This window comes from Acomys minous, assembly GCF_964271855.1.
Source record: "Acomys minous genome assembly, chromosome: 1".
Classification (NCBI taxonomy): domain Eukaryota; kingdom Metazoa; phylum Chordata; class Mammalia; order Rodentia; family Muridae; genus Acomys; species Acomys minous.
Window position 1 is genome coordinate 14,688,713 of NC_140483.1, and position 13,759 is coordinate 14,702,471.

A 13,759-nucleotide genomic window follows, 5' to 3' on the forward strand; every position below is an offset into this window, starting at 1 on the left:
GACAGGCGTTCACCCCACATCTGAAGGCAATAAAGCAATTGATCATCCTAATGAAAGAAGGTCTGCAAAGAGATAAAAGTTGTGTGTCTTAATAAGTTGTAACATACAGATTACTACTTTTTTAAAAAAATTTCCTATTAAAACTGTGTCCTTGCCAGGCATGATAGCACATTCCAGTAATCCCAGTACTTGGCAGGTAGGGGCAGGGAGATCAGAAGTCCCAGCCAGCCTCTACTACGTAGCAAGTCAAGGCCGGCCATGGCTATAGGACAGCCTGTCTCAAAACAAACTGTGTTTTGTGGACCTTTCGCAGTGTTTCAAGTGGAGGCGGTAGAACTCCGTGTTATCATTGCAGTATATTCTCATTAAAATTGAAATTATTAAAATGGCTCTCTAATAGGAGAATGAATATTGTAGTTGCCTAGAGCTGAGGGTAGATGGAGGAGTTGATAGCAAGAGTAGCAGGGGGCTGTTTAGGATGAGGACGGCGTTCTCTCTCTTGACCTCGCTGGTGTTTACACAGGCATATACACTTGATGGAAATCATTGAACTGTATGCTTAAAAGTGCAGTTTATTGTGTGTGAATTCTACCTCCGTGAAATGAATGTTTAGACAGTCTGGGCTTGAAATATGGTTAAATAAAGCCCATATCAGGGTATACTATATTTACAAACAATAGCAAATTCCTTCGGGGAGGGAAAGGAAACACAGAGCTGAAGGGGATGTTTTCCTAGTTTCAAAGCAGGAAGTGAACAAACGTGATCATGTCCGCCTGCTGCAATTGTACTTAGCAGCTCGCTATCAGTTTTTTTCAGGAGGCTGAGTAGGCCCTCTTAGTACTTTATAGATTATTGGAGAGCAACTACATCCTGTTTCCTGGAATGTGTAAGACCCCCTCCCCTGTGCACCCGGCATAGCAAGCATAGCAGCAGTAACGTTATCTTGCAAGGCAAGACTAAAATAATGGGTTCCCGAGGTAAGATAAGGCCTGGAGCTCAGAGGAGAAAGATAAAAGCGTGCTTGTCCTTGTCAAACAAAATATTTATGGTCGGCCATCTGGCCCAGGGAGTGGACAAACTCCCCTGTTCCCATCCGATGGCCGGGCCATAACCTCGCTCCATGTCAAACAAGATATTTATGGATGGCCACCTGGCCCAGAGAACGGGTAAACTCCCCTGCTCCCAGAGCCCACCTAATGACCGGACTATAACCTCGCCTCATTTAAATTTACCAATCAGAGCCCTGTAACTATGCTTTTCGCTTCTGTAATCGAGCTTCCCGCCAAACTCCCTATAAAGGACCCCCTAAAGACTCGCCCGGCGCGCCAGCCTCTTGGGAGACTGAAACGCCCGGGTACCCGTCCCCTTAATAATAAAGCCTCTTGCTTGTTGCAGCCGAAGCCTTGGTCTCGTTGGTTCTTGGTGGGGGTCTCCGCGTTAAGACCGCCGTGTCGGGGGTCTTACATTTGGAGGCCCCAGCGAGATCGAGACCCCCGCCTGGGGACCATCGACCCAAATTCGGGAGGTAAGCCTTTGTCTTTGCGCCGGCCGGCTTTGTCGTTGTTGATCGTTGTTAATCGTTACGTGTCTCGGTGTTTGCGCAAACTCTCTGAATCTGGCAAGGGCGGGGGAAGCTGACGGGCTTGTACTCCCCCCTTGTGGCCCGGGGAGACGTCCCTGTGGAATTCTGTACTAGAACCCTGTCTCCTCCAGGGTTATTTGGGGCTCCGGCCCATCTGAGAGGCTATTCGCCTCATCTGGAAGGCGGGGGGTACGGATCCCCTGCGGCGGCCGAGCCGCCGCCTGCAACCGCCGCTTTATTTTTGCTTTGGCGCAAGCGTCCCGCGCAGGCTGTGTCTGGTCTTCTGTGTGTAGTGTTTCTCTGTTGTGTTTCGTTCTATATTTTCGGCACCATGGGTCAGACTCTTGTCACCCCACTAACCCTTACTTTGCAGCACTTCAAAGAGGTCCGTGCCATAGCGCACAATTTGTCAGTAGAAGTTCGCAAGGGCAGATGGAAAACTCTTTGTTCCGCTGAATGGCCTACGCTTTATACCGGGTGGCCACAAGATGGCACTTTTAACCTTTCTCTCATTCTACAGATCAAGTCCAAAATTATAGACCCTGGACCACACGGTCATCCGGACCAGGTCCCCTACATAATGACTTGGGAATCTCTCGTTCGTGACCCCCCTCCATGGGTCAGACCTTTCCTCATTCAGCCCCACTCCGCGACTCCCGCCGGGGCCGGGCCCCACTCCGCGACTCCCGCCGGGGCCGGGCCCCACTCCGCGACTCCCGCCGGGGCCGGGCCCCACTCCGCGACTCCCGCCGGGGCCGGGCCCCACTCCGCGACTCCCGCCGGGGCCGGGCCCCACTCCGCGACTCCCGCCGGGGCCGGGCCCCACTCCGCGACTCCCGCCGGGGCCGGGCCCCACTCCGCGACTCCCGCCGGGGCCGGGCCCCACTCCGCGACTCCCGCCGGGGCCGGGCCCCACTCCGCGACTCCCGCCGGGGCCGGGCCCCACTCCGCGACTCCCGCCGGGGCCGGGCCCCACTCCGCGACTCCCGCCGCAACACCCCAGCCGGCGCCTTCTGCTCTGGCGGGTTCCGCTGGGACCGGGCTCCCTCCCGCAATGCCCCTGCCTGTAGTTTCTGCTCTGGCGGGTTCCGCTGGGACCGGGCTCCCTCCCGCAATGCCCCTGCCTGTAGTTTCTGCTCTGGCGGGTTCCGCTGGGACCGGGCTCCCTCCCGCAATGCCCCTGCCTGTAGTTTCTGCTCTGGCGGGTTCCGCTGGGACCGGGCTCCCTCCCGCAATGCCCCTGCCTGTAGTTTCTGCTCTGGCGGGTTCAGCTGGGACCGGGCTTCCCCTCGCTCCGCCCCAGCCAGTGTCCCCTGCCATGGCAGATTCAGCTGGGACCGGGCTTCCCCTCGCTCCGCCCCAGCCAGTGTCCCCTGCCATGGCAGATTCAGCTGGGACCGGGCTTCACTCCGCTCCGCCCCCCGCTGGGACAGGTCTCTATCCCGCCATTGTCCGTCCAGCCCAGAAGGTCTTGCCGCCAGATGAGGGTCCCCTCCTGGATCTCCTGACTGAAGAACCACCCCCCTACCGGGCCCTAGTGGTTCCAGGTCCAGCCTCATCGGCCGGACCTCCGACTCCCTCGGCTCCTCCCCCGCCGGGGACACCTGGGGATATCATGCCCCGCCCTGAAGATATTGCTCCTACCGCAGCACCCGAGGCCTCACCGATGGCCGGCCGACTCCGTAGCCGGCGCGAAGTTCCACCTCAGACCTCTCAGGCCTTCCCTCTTCGGGCTGGCACGGGTGGCCAGATGCAATATTGGCCGTTTTCCGCCTCAGATCTTTATAACTGGAAAAATAATAACCCTTCTTTTTCTAAGGACCCCTCCCGGCTAACCTCCCTTATTGAGTCCATTCTAGTCACCCATCAACCCACTTGGGATGATTGTCAACAGCTTCTACAGACGCTCCTTACCTCTGAGGAAAAGCAGCGCGTCCTTCTGGAGGCACGCAAGAGCGTCCCAGGAGCTAATGGGCGGCCTACCCAGCTGCCAAATGAGATAGCCAGTGCCTTCCCCTTGGAACGACCCGACTGGGACTTCAATACTGAGGAAGGTAGGGCCCACCTACGCCTTTATCGTCAGCTGCTTATAGCGGGTCTCCAAAAAGCCGCCAGGCGGCCCACCAATTTGGCCCAGGTTAAGATGGTTACTCAAAAAGCAGATGAGACGCCGTCAGCTTTCCTTGAGCGTCTAAAAGAGGCTTATAGGGTCTATACTCCATATGATCCGGAGGACCCCCTCCTGGCCACCACCCTGGCCATGGCTTTTATCTGGCAGTCTGCCCCAGATATCAGACGCAAATTGGAGAAATTGGAGGAACTTAAAGAGAGTACAGTTCAGGATCTTTTAAAGGAGGCAGAGAAAGTTTATAATAAGAGAGAGACGCCGGAAGAGAGAGAAGAAAGGCTTAGGAAAGAGTCTGAAGAAAGGGAAGAGAGATTGAGAAAAGAAGCGGAAGAGAGGGAAAATGCTAGAGATAAAAAGAGACATAGAGAAATGAGTAGACTTTTGGCCACCGTAGTTTCAGGACGCCAGGATAGTCAGGGCCAGGGAGGACGGAGAAAAACCCCTGTGGATAAGGACCAATGTGCCTATTGTAAGGAGAGAGGTCACTGGGTACGGGACTGTCCCAGGCGTCCCAAAGGGCCCCGTAGAACCCCCCCCTCCGCGGCTCTCCTCAACCTGGAAGACTGAAGAAGTCAGGGTCAGGAGCCTCCCCCTGAACCCCGGCTAACTCTAAATGTGGGGGGGCAACCCGTCACCTTCTTGGTGGATACGGGAGCTCAGCACTCCGTCCTTACCACCGCACCGGGGCCCCTGACAACAAAGACTGTCTGGGTGCAAGGAGCGACTGGCGGGAAGCCTTACCGCTGGACCACCGAGAGAAAAGTACATCTTGCCACCGGTAAGGTCTCACATTCCTTTCTTCATGTCCCGGACTGCCCATATCCCCTCCTGGGAAGAGACTTATTAACCAAACTCAAGGCCCAAATTCACTTCGAAGAAGGGCACACTCGTGTGACAGGACCACAAGGGCGGCCTATTCAGACTTTGGTATTAAATTTAGAGGATGAATACAGATTGTATGAGACTGACCCCCCTGGGAGCGATACCCCTAGCCCAGACTGGCAAGCCCTGTATCCATCATCATGGGCCGAAACTGGGGGAATGGGCCTAGCTCACCAACAGCCCCCCATATTAGTACACCTTAAGGCTTCTGCCACCCCAGTCTCTATCCGGCAGTACCCTATGTCACAGGCAGCCTACCTGGGAATACGGCCTCATATTCGGAGACTCCTGGACCAAGGCATACTGACTCCTTGTCAGTCTCCCTGGAACACCCCCTTGCTTCCTGTTAAAAAGCCCGGAACGGGGGATTATCGGCCGGTCCAAGACTTAAGAGAAGTCAACAAACGGGTTGAAGACATACATCCTACTGTCCCCAACCCTTACAACCTATTGACGGGGCTATCCCCAGACCATGTCTGGTACACTGTGCTGGACTTAAAGGATGCTTTCTTCTGCCTAAGACTGCATCCCTCCAGCCAGCCTCTCTTTGCATTCGAATGGAAGGACCCCGACTTGGGGATTTCGGGGCAACTAACATGGACACGGCTGCCACAGGGATTTAAAAATAGTCCCACTCTGTTCGATGAGGCCTTACACCGTGATTTGGCCGACTTCAGGGTACGATACCCAGACCTCATATTGCTCCAATATGTGGACGATCTCCTCCTGGCAGCCCCCTCTAAGGAGAGCTGCCGACGGGGAACCCACGCCCTCCTACAAGTCCTAGGACGGCTGGGGTATCGAGCCTCTTTCAAGAAGGCACAAATTTGCCAGACTGAAGTAACCTACCTAGGTTACTCCATCAAGGATGGACAGAGGTGGCTCACTCCGGCTAGGAAACAAACTGTCCTCCAAATCCCGCCACCGCGGTCCCCCCGTCAGCTCAGAGAATTTTTAGGAACAGCGGGCTTTTGCCGCCTCTGGATCCCTGGGTTCGCGGAACTGGCAGCTCCCCTGTACCCCCTCACCAAGCCAGGAACGATGTTTGTCTGGGGGCCCACCCATCAACAGGCCTTCGAGGCTATTAAGACTGCCTTAATTTCAGCCCCCGCACTGGGGCTGCCCGATTTAACCAAGCCCTTTGAGTTGTTCATTGACGAGAAGCAAGGCTACGCCAAGGGAATTCTAATTCAGAGACTGGGGCCCTGGAAAAGGCCTATAGCCTACCTCTCTAAGAAACTGGACTCCGTGGCAGCAGGCTGGCCCCCTTGCCTACGGATGGTTGCTACAGCCGCCTTACTCCTTAAAGACTCTAATAAACTCACCATGGGACAGCCAATTACTATCTTAGCGCCCCATGCCATGGAATCCCTGGTCCGGCAGCCCCCAGACAGATGGCTCTCCAACGCCCGGGTTACACATTACCAGGCCATGCTTTTAGACTCGGACAGAGTCACCTTTGGGCCAATAACCAATCTCAACCCTGCCACGCTGCTCCCTCTCCCAGACGGGCCCGAGGATCATGATTGTCAGCAAGTCCTGGCGGAAATCCACGGAACCCGCCCTGACCTCACTGACCAGCCCCTCCCTCACCCAGACTTCGTTTGGTATACGGATGGGAGCAGCTTCCTGGATAACGGGACACGACGGGCCGGAGCGGCTATCACCACCACCGACCAGGTAATATGGGCCAGCCCTCTGCCCCCAGGGACCTCCGCCCAGCGTGCTGAACTGATCGCCCTGACCAAGGCCCTGGAACTGGCAAAAGGAAAAAGGCTAACAGTCTATACAGACAGCCGGTATGCCTTCGCCACAGCCCACGTACATGGAGAAATTTATCGGCGCCGAGGACTCCTCACCTCAGAAGGTAAAGAAATTAAAAATAAGACTGAAATCCTGGCCCTCCTGAAGGCCCTCTTTTTACCCCAGCAGCTCAGCATCATCCATTGCCCGGGCCACCAGAAAGGGGACTCTCCTGAGGCTCGAGGTAATCGGCTGGCTGACGAGACAGCCCGCCAAGCCGCTACAAGACCCCTCGACACTCTCGAGGCGCTCTCCTTACAAGGAGACACCGGAGCGCCAAGACAGCAGGACCGGAATTGGAAATTCACCGACGACGACATACAAAGACTTCAAAAGATGGGCGCGCTTCCTGAAGGCCCTGACCATTGGCGATACCAGGACAAGGTAGTCGTCCCCTCAAAAGAAACTGACTATTTGATTGACTACTTCCACAAGCTCACTCATTTAAGCGCCCAGAAGATGAAGACCCTCCTTGAAAAAGAAGAAACGGACTTTTACCTATTGGGAAAAAAGGAGGCCCTCCAGAGAGCCATTGACAATTGCCGGCCCTGCACGCTGGTCAATACCAACAAGTCCTTAAATTTGTCAGGAACTAGGGTCCGAGGACACCGGCCAGGGACCCATTGGGAAATTGACTTCACGGAGATCAAACCAGGTATATACGGATACCGGTACCTGCTGGTCTTCGTAGATACTTTTTCAGGATGGACTGAAGCCTTCCCCACCAAACATGAGACGGCCAAGGTGGTTTCCAAGAAGCTTTTAGATGATATTTTCCCTCGCTACGGGATGCCACAGGTAATTGGGTCCGACAACGGACCAGCCTTCGTCTCCCAGGTAAGCCAGCAGGTGGCCAAACTACTGGGGATTAATTGGAAATTACATTGTTCTTATAGACCCCAGAGTTCAGGACAGGTAGAGCGCATGAATAGATCTATTAAGGAGACTTTGACTAAATTAACGCTTGCAGCTGACACTAAGGACTGGGTGGCCCTGCTACCCCTGGCCCTATACAGGGTTAGGAACACCCCTGGCCCACATGGACTTACTCCCTTTGAGATTGTCTATGGTTCACATGTTCCTATTGTTCACTTCCTTGACCCAGATATCGGCTCCTTCGCTACCAGGCCTTCCCTCCAGGCACACCTAAGAGCCCTCCAAGAGGTGCAAAATGAGGTATGGAAGCCCCTAGCCCGTGCTTATAAAGACCAGCTTGACAAACCCCTGGCCCCTCACCCATTCCAGGTCGGAGACTACGTCTGGGTCCGACGCCACCGGACCAAGAACCTTGAACCCCGCTGGAAAGGACCTTACGCTGTTCTCCTGACTACCCCGACGGCTCTCAAGGTAGACGGAATTGCCACCTGGATCCACGCAGCCCACGTCAAGGCAGCCAGGGAGACAGACCCAGACAAGACAACATGGAAGGCCCATCGAACCGACAATCCCCTAAAGATAAGACTTTCCCGAACCTGATCCGCCCCATGACCCTTACTTTTCTCCTACTATCCCTCCCCTGGGCCCCGTCTGCCAGCCCTCACACTCCAGTACAACAAACCTGGGAGGTAACCAATGAAGAGGGAGACACCGTCTGGTCGGTCACCGCACTACACCCTCCATGGACTTGGTGGCCGGACCTGACGCCAGACCTCTGTAAGTTGGCAGCCGGGTCACTAACATGGGACCTTCCCGACCACACTGACCTCTCTAATCCCCCGGCTGAAAGACTATGCGTGCCAAATGGGATAGGAAGCACTCTCGGGTGCTCCGGACAGTTCTACCGGGCTAATCTTCGGTCCATTCAGTTCTATGTTTGCCCAGGACAAGGCCAATCTCGGCAGTTCAAGCGCCAATGTGGGGGGGCCCCTGATTTCTTTTGTGCCGCATGGGGCTGTGAAACCACGGGCGAGGCTTCCTGGAACCCCTCTTCCAGTTGGGACCTGATCACGGTAAAGAGAAACAGTAGCTATGACAGGCCAGGAGAAGGAGAAAGAAATGAGTATAAATACCTCCAGACTAAATGCGCCCCCTTCAATAGCCCAGAGGGGCCCTGCAAGAAAAAGTACTGCAACCCCATAGTCATCAAGTTTACAGAAAAAGGAAAGCAGGATCGCCGATGGCTTAAGGGGAACACTTGGGGGTTGCGATTGTATAAATCAAACAAAGACCATGGGCTAATTTTCAAGGTCAAGTTAACCCTGACTACCGCTCCCACCATGGCAATAGGCCCTAACCCTGTCCTGGCCGAGCCACCTCAAGCCCAGCCTAGACCCCAGGTGCTACCCCCACCCGCTCCACCGACGACGTCATTTTCGGTAAATCCTAGCACCCCCTCTGCCCTAGATTCACATCCTAACACGAGAAATCAGCTCCTGGACTTGGTAACGGGGGCATACCAGGCCCTAAACTATACTTCCCCGGAAAAGACTAAGGAATGTTGGATGTGTCTCACCTCCCAACCCCCTTACTATGAGGGAGTTGCCCTTACGACCAGCATTACCAACTCCTCCACCCCAGACAATAGGTGTCTCTCCAATACCCCTCACCGCCTTACGCTGTCTGAAATATCCGGTAAGGGAACTTGCTTAGGGACCGTCCCCTCGTCCCATAAATCCCTGTGCAACACCACTTTGACCAGCACCCTGAAAATTTCGGAAACCAGGTACCTCACTGGCCCAAATGGAACCTACTGGGCCTGTAACACTGGGTTAACCCCATGTGTCACAACATCCGTCCTTAAAATGTCTTCGGACTTCTGTGTATTAGTCCAGCTCTTCCCCAAGATCACATACCATGACCCCTCCGACCTATACCGCTATTTTGAGGGGATTAATCGTTACCCCCGAGAGCCAGTATCCATCACTCTGGCACTGCTACTGGGAGGATTAACAGTCGGGGGAGTTGCGGCAGGGATCGGAACCGGGACTACTGCTCTCACTCAGGTTGCTCATTTTCAGCAGCTACAACAGGCCATGAACGCAGATCTTCAAGCATTAGAAGAATCTATTAGTGCATTAGAACAGTCCCTAACCTCCCTTTCTGAGGTAGTACTCCAAAATCGTAGAGGGTTAGACATTTTATTCCTGAAAGAAGGTGGACTCTGTGCAGCCCTCAAGGAAGAATGTTGTTTTTACGCTGACCATACAGGGGTAGTTAGAGATAGTATGTCCAAGCTGCGAGAAAGACTAAAACAGCGACAGTTACAATTCGAATCAGGACGAACGTGGTATGAAAACTGGTTTAATAAGGCTCCTTGGTTCACCACTTTAATATCTACCATAACAGGCCCTTTGTTAATTATTGTTCTGCTCTTACTTTTTGGGCCCTGCGTTCTTAACAGACTGATGCAATTCATCCGAAACCAAGGCCACCTATCGGTTGTACAGGCCTTGGTTCTAACCCGACAATACCAACAGCTCCAACAGACACAACCAGAGGTCATTGAATGAAAGATTTCATTCAATTTACAACAAGAGGGGGGAATGTAAGACCCCCTCCCCTGTGCACCCGGCATAGCAAGCATAGCAGCAGTAACGTTATCTTGCAAGGCAAGACTAAAATAATGGGTTCCCGAGGTAAGATAAGGCCTGGAGCTCAGAGGAGAAAGATAAAAGCGTGCTTGTCCTTGTCAAACAAAATATTTATGGTCGGCCATCTGGCCCAGGGAGTGGACAAACTCCCCTGTTCCCATCCGATGGCCGGGCCATAACCTCGCTCCATGTCAAACAAGATATTTATGGATGGCCACCTGGCCCAGAGAACGGGTAAACTCCCCTGCTCCCAGAGCCCACCTAATGACCGGACTATAACCTCGCCTCATTTAAATTTACCAATCAGAGCCCTGTAACTATGCTTTTCGCTTCTGTAATCGAGCTTCCCGCCAAACTCCCTATAAAGGACCCCCTAAAGACTCGCCCGGCGCGCCAGCCTCTTGGGAGACTGAAACGCCCGGGTACCCGTCCCCTTAATAATAAAGCCTCTTGCTTGTTGCAGCCGAAGCCTTGGTCTCGTTGGTTCTTGGTGGGGGTCTCCGCGTTAAGACCGCCGTGTCGGGGGTCTTACAAATGCAGGAAGGGCTGGGGTCACCTCACAGCACACACAAACAACACACTTTGTTGGTCACTTGGGATAGGCCATCTTGGAAGGAAAGTGATGGTGGCAGCCTTGAAGGAAATGAATTGGTGATCTTTTCAAACTACCCCTTGGTTCAAAGCCCATGAAACAAGTAACCTGCGTGTCATAGCTACTTTCCTCTTACAGCAACACACCTGACACACTGTGAAGAGAGTCATGACATCAAGGCCGCTGTTTGTGAAGCCACACGAAGGAGCCAGAGGTGACTGCTGATGCTCAGCTCCCCTTCCTGTTTTGTCCAGGACCCCAGGCCATGGAATGGTGTCACCCACATTTAGGGTGAGTCCTCCCATTTCAGTTAACCTAATAGGGAAACCTTCCTCATAGGCACACCCAGAGGTTTATCTCCTGGTTGTGTCTAGATGCTGTCACGTTTACACAGTCCATCATGTAAAACTAAGTTCACATGTTATTATAGTGACAGGAAGATTTGTCCTGATACCCCCAGAATGTGAAACTTGGGGTCATTAAAGTAAACTAAAAAAAAAAAAGAGGGGCTGGTGGGATGGCAAGGTGTCTGGTGCACAGGCGTGAAGACCTGAGCCTGGATTCCCAGCACCCAGGTAACAGCTGAGCATGAAGACACACATCTGTAACACTAGCACTTGGGGGTGCACAGAGACCCATAGATCCCAGCAGGTCCCCGGGGACCCACTGACCAGCCTGTGTTCACAAAACAATGGGCTCCGGGTTCAGCAAAAGAATGTCCCAGGAAATAAAATGGGGAGCAGTGGAGGCAGACACCTATGCTGACCTCTGGCCTCCGTATATACAGGCACAAGGGAAACATGTAAGTATGCACATATATACAACACACACAATAATAATACCACCACCACCAACAACAACAACAACTAATAATAATAATAATAATAATAATAATAATAATAATAATAATAATAATAAACAATGTCAGAAAGTAACCATTTTCTTATCCCTAGCCATTATGATCATTCAACAACAACAACAACAACAACAACAACAACAACAACACATCTAAGTATCATAGTGGAGGGCCTGAGGTAGGACAGTAGGTGGATATGTTAGTCCTGTTTGTCTAATCAGAGTCTATCTCTGTGGAAATCGAGGAGACAATGTTTTGATTTTATCATATTATACAGAGGCTGGCCAAGAAAGTCTCTGTTATAAAAGTGATGCAGTCACTCCAGGAACAGGAAGGGACAGGGCTCCTCCTCCATGGATGATCGGATGGCAGAGGGGACAAGGAGTGTCACTCAGGAAGTCCTTGGTTGAGAGGATGGGCCTTAGTCCCCTGTGTTCACTGTGTGTCCTAGGCAATTTGACCCAGAGCTGTGTTAAGGACTTTCTTTTAAACGAGCACATGCTTGGGAACACAAGTGTTAAGCAAAAGTGAATGTTTGGCTAGAACTAGCTGTATCCAAATCAGCCATGATTTCAATTTGTTACCAGCAATTTGCTCCATTTGTTATCAGCAGGCACAGTTGAACATAGCCCGATAGGCTGTGTTCTGACCTGGGTAGCAATCTTGGTTTCTATCAGAACTGTACTTGAACTTTTAACTAGTGAGATCAGATCCACAGCAAACTCTCCCTGGTACTAAGCTTCCTCATGTGATAGGCAAAGGCCACACTCCATCAAGGAAGGGAGAATGGCTGGGCTGCCAGCAGCCTGCCCTCCAGCTTTCCTTTTAACAGGCTGGCTGTCCCTTATCAGTGACTATCCTTACCTTCCCACCCGAGAGAACATAGCCATTAAATGCTAGAACTCATGTTTTTTTCTTTTCTTAAATAAAATACTATATTCATATCTATACAAATAATTATTACAGCCATTAAAATGTTACATTTAACAATAAGAATTTCAAAACTTTAAACAAGAGCTTCTTTTCTCTTCTTTTTAAAAGATTTTTATTAAAGGTTTATTTATTATGTATACCGTGTTCTGCCTGCAGGCCAGAAGAGGGCGTCAGATCACATTCTAAATGGTTGTGAGCCACCATGTGGTTGCTGGGAATTGAACTCAGGATCTTTGGAAGAACATCCAGTGCTCTTAACCTCTGAGCCATCTCTCCAGCCCCCTAGAACTCATTCCTTGGGAGTGTATTTCAGTGAAGAAACAGCTGAAAGGATCTGATTAAATGCCATGTTGGTTATTATTAAATTGGACTATGGACAAGGACAAGGACATCTTAAGCTTCCTGGAGATGTTTTTATTATATTTCATTAAGTCTCTGTCTCTCTGTCTCTCTCTGTCTCTGTCTGTCTCTCTGTGTCTGTCTGTCTGTCTGTCTGTCTCTCTCTCTCTCTGTGTAAGGACAACTTCCAAGAGTCAGTTCTCTTCTCCTCTTATGTATGTCTCAAGGACTGAACTAAGGTTGTCAGACTTGGCATCAAGCCCCTTTTCCCACTCAGCTGATGGAGGAGGGTCTTGTGCACTGTGTTTCAGATGCTGATTTCAGCGTCCTGAGATCTGGTTACTGCCCTGCCACGGGCATCGTTCTGTATGTTGAACCATCTCCTGTATCCATCTGCTATAAAGAATGCTCCCAATTAATTATCCATGGTTTGTTAATAAATTTGCTGACAGCCTAGGCTGGGCAGAAGAAAATTAGGCAGAGCTAAGGTTCCTGGGTTTGGGGTCTCAGGAGGACCATGAGGAGAGGAGAAGAAGGAGGATGAGGCATGGAGACAGGGAGGAGACAGGAGGTCGCCACGGGTCACCAGGAGCACGTGGCCAAGAGCAGCTGATAGAGCAGAAGCAGCGCAAATGGAAAATGTGCACGTATTTGGGATTTTGGATGGGAAACAGACAAAATGGCTTAGGTGGTTGATATCTGCCCAGCTCTAGTGCTTTAAGGCTTATTATAAATCTAACAACTTTGTGTCTTTTATTGGAAAATAGCTGGCTTATGAATAACTGCTGCTGTAATAACTATCTGTGTTAATTAATACATACAGAATATTTAATTCATCTTACACTGAGCCATCTCACTGGCCCTCTCGAGACTTTCAGACTAGGCTGTTTTAGCCTTAAGCCATAAGTAGCAGCACAGTTCCATGGCAGAGTGCTTGCCTAGTGTGCATAAGGCCCTGGGTTCTGTCCCCACAAACCCCCCCAAACCATCTGTCTTATTTACTGTTCTATTGCTATTGAGAGACACCATAATCAGGGCAACTCTTACAAAAAGAAAGCATTTAACTGGCGTCAGGCTTACAGTTTCAGAGGCTTAGTCTGTTATCTTCACAGCA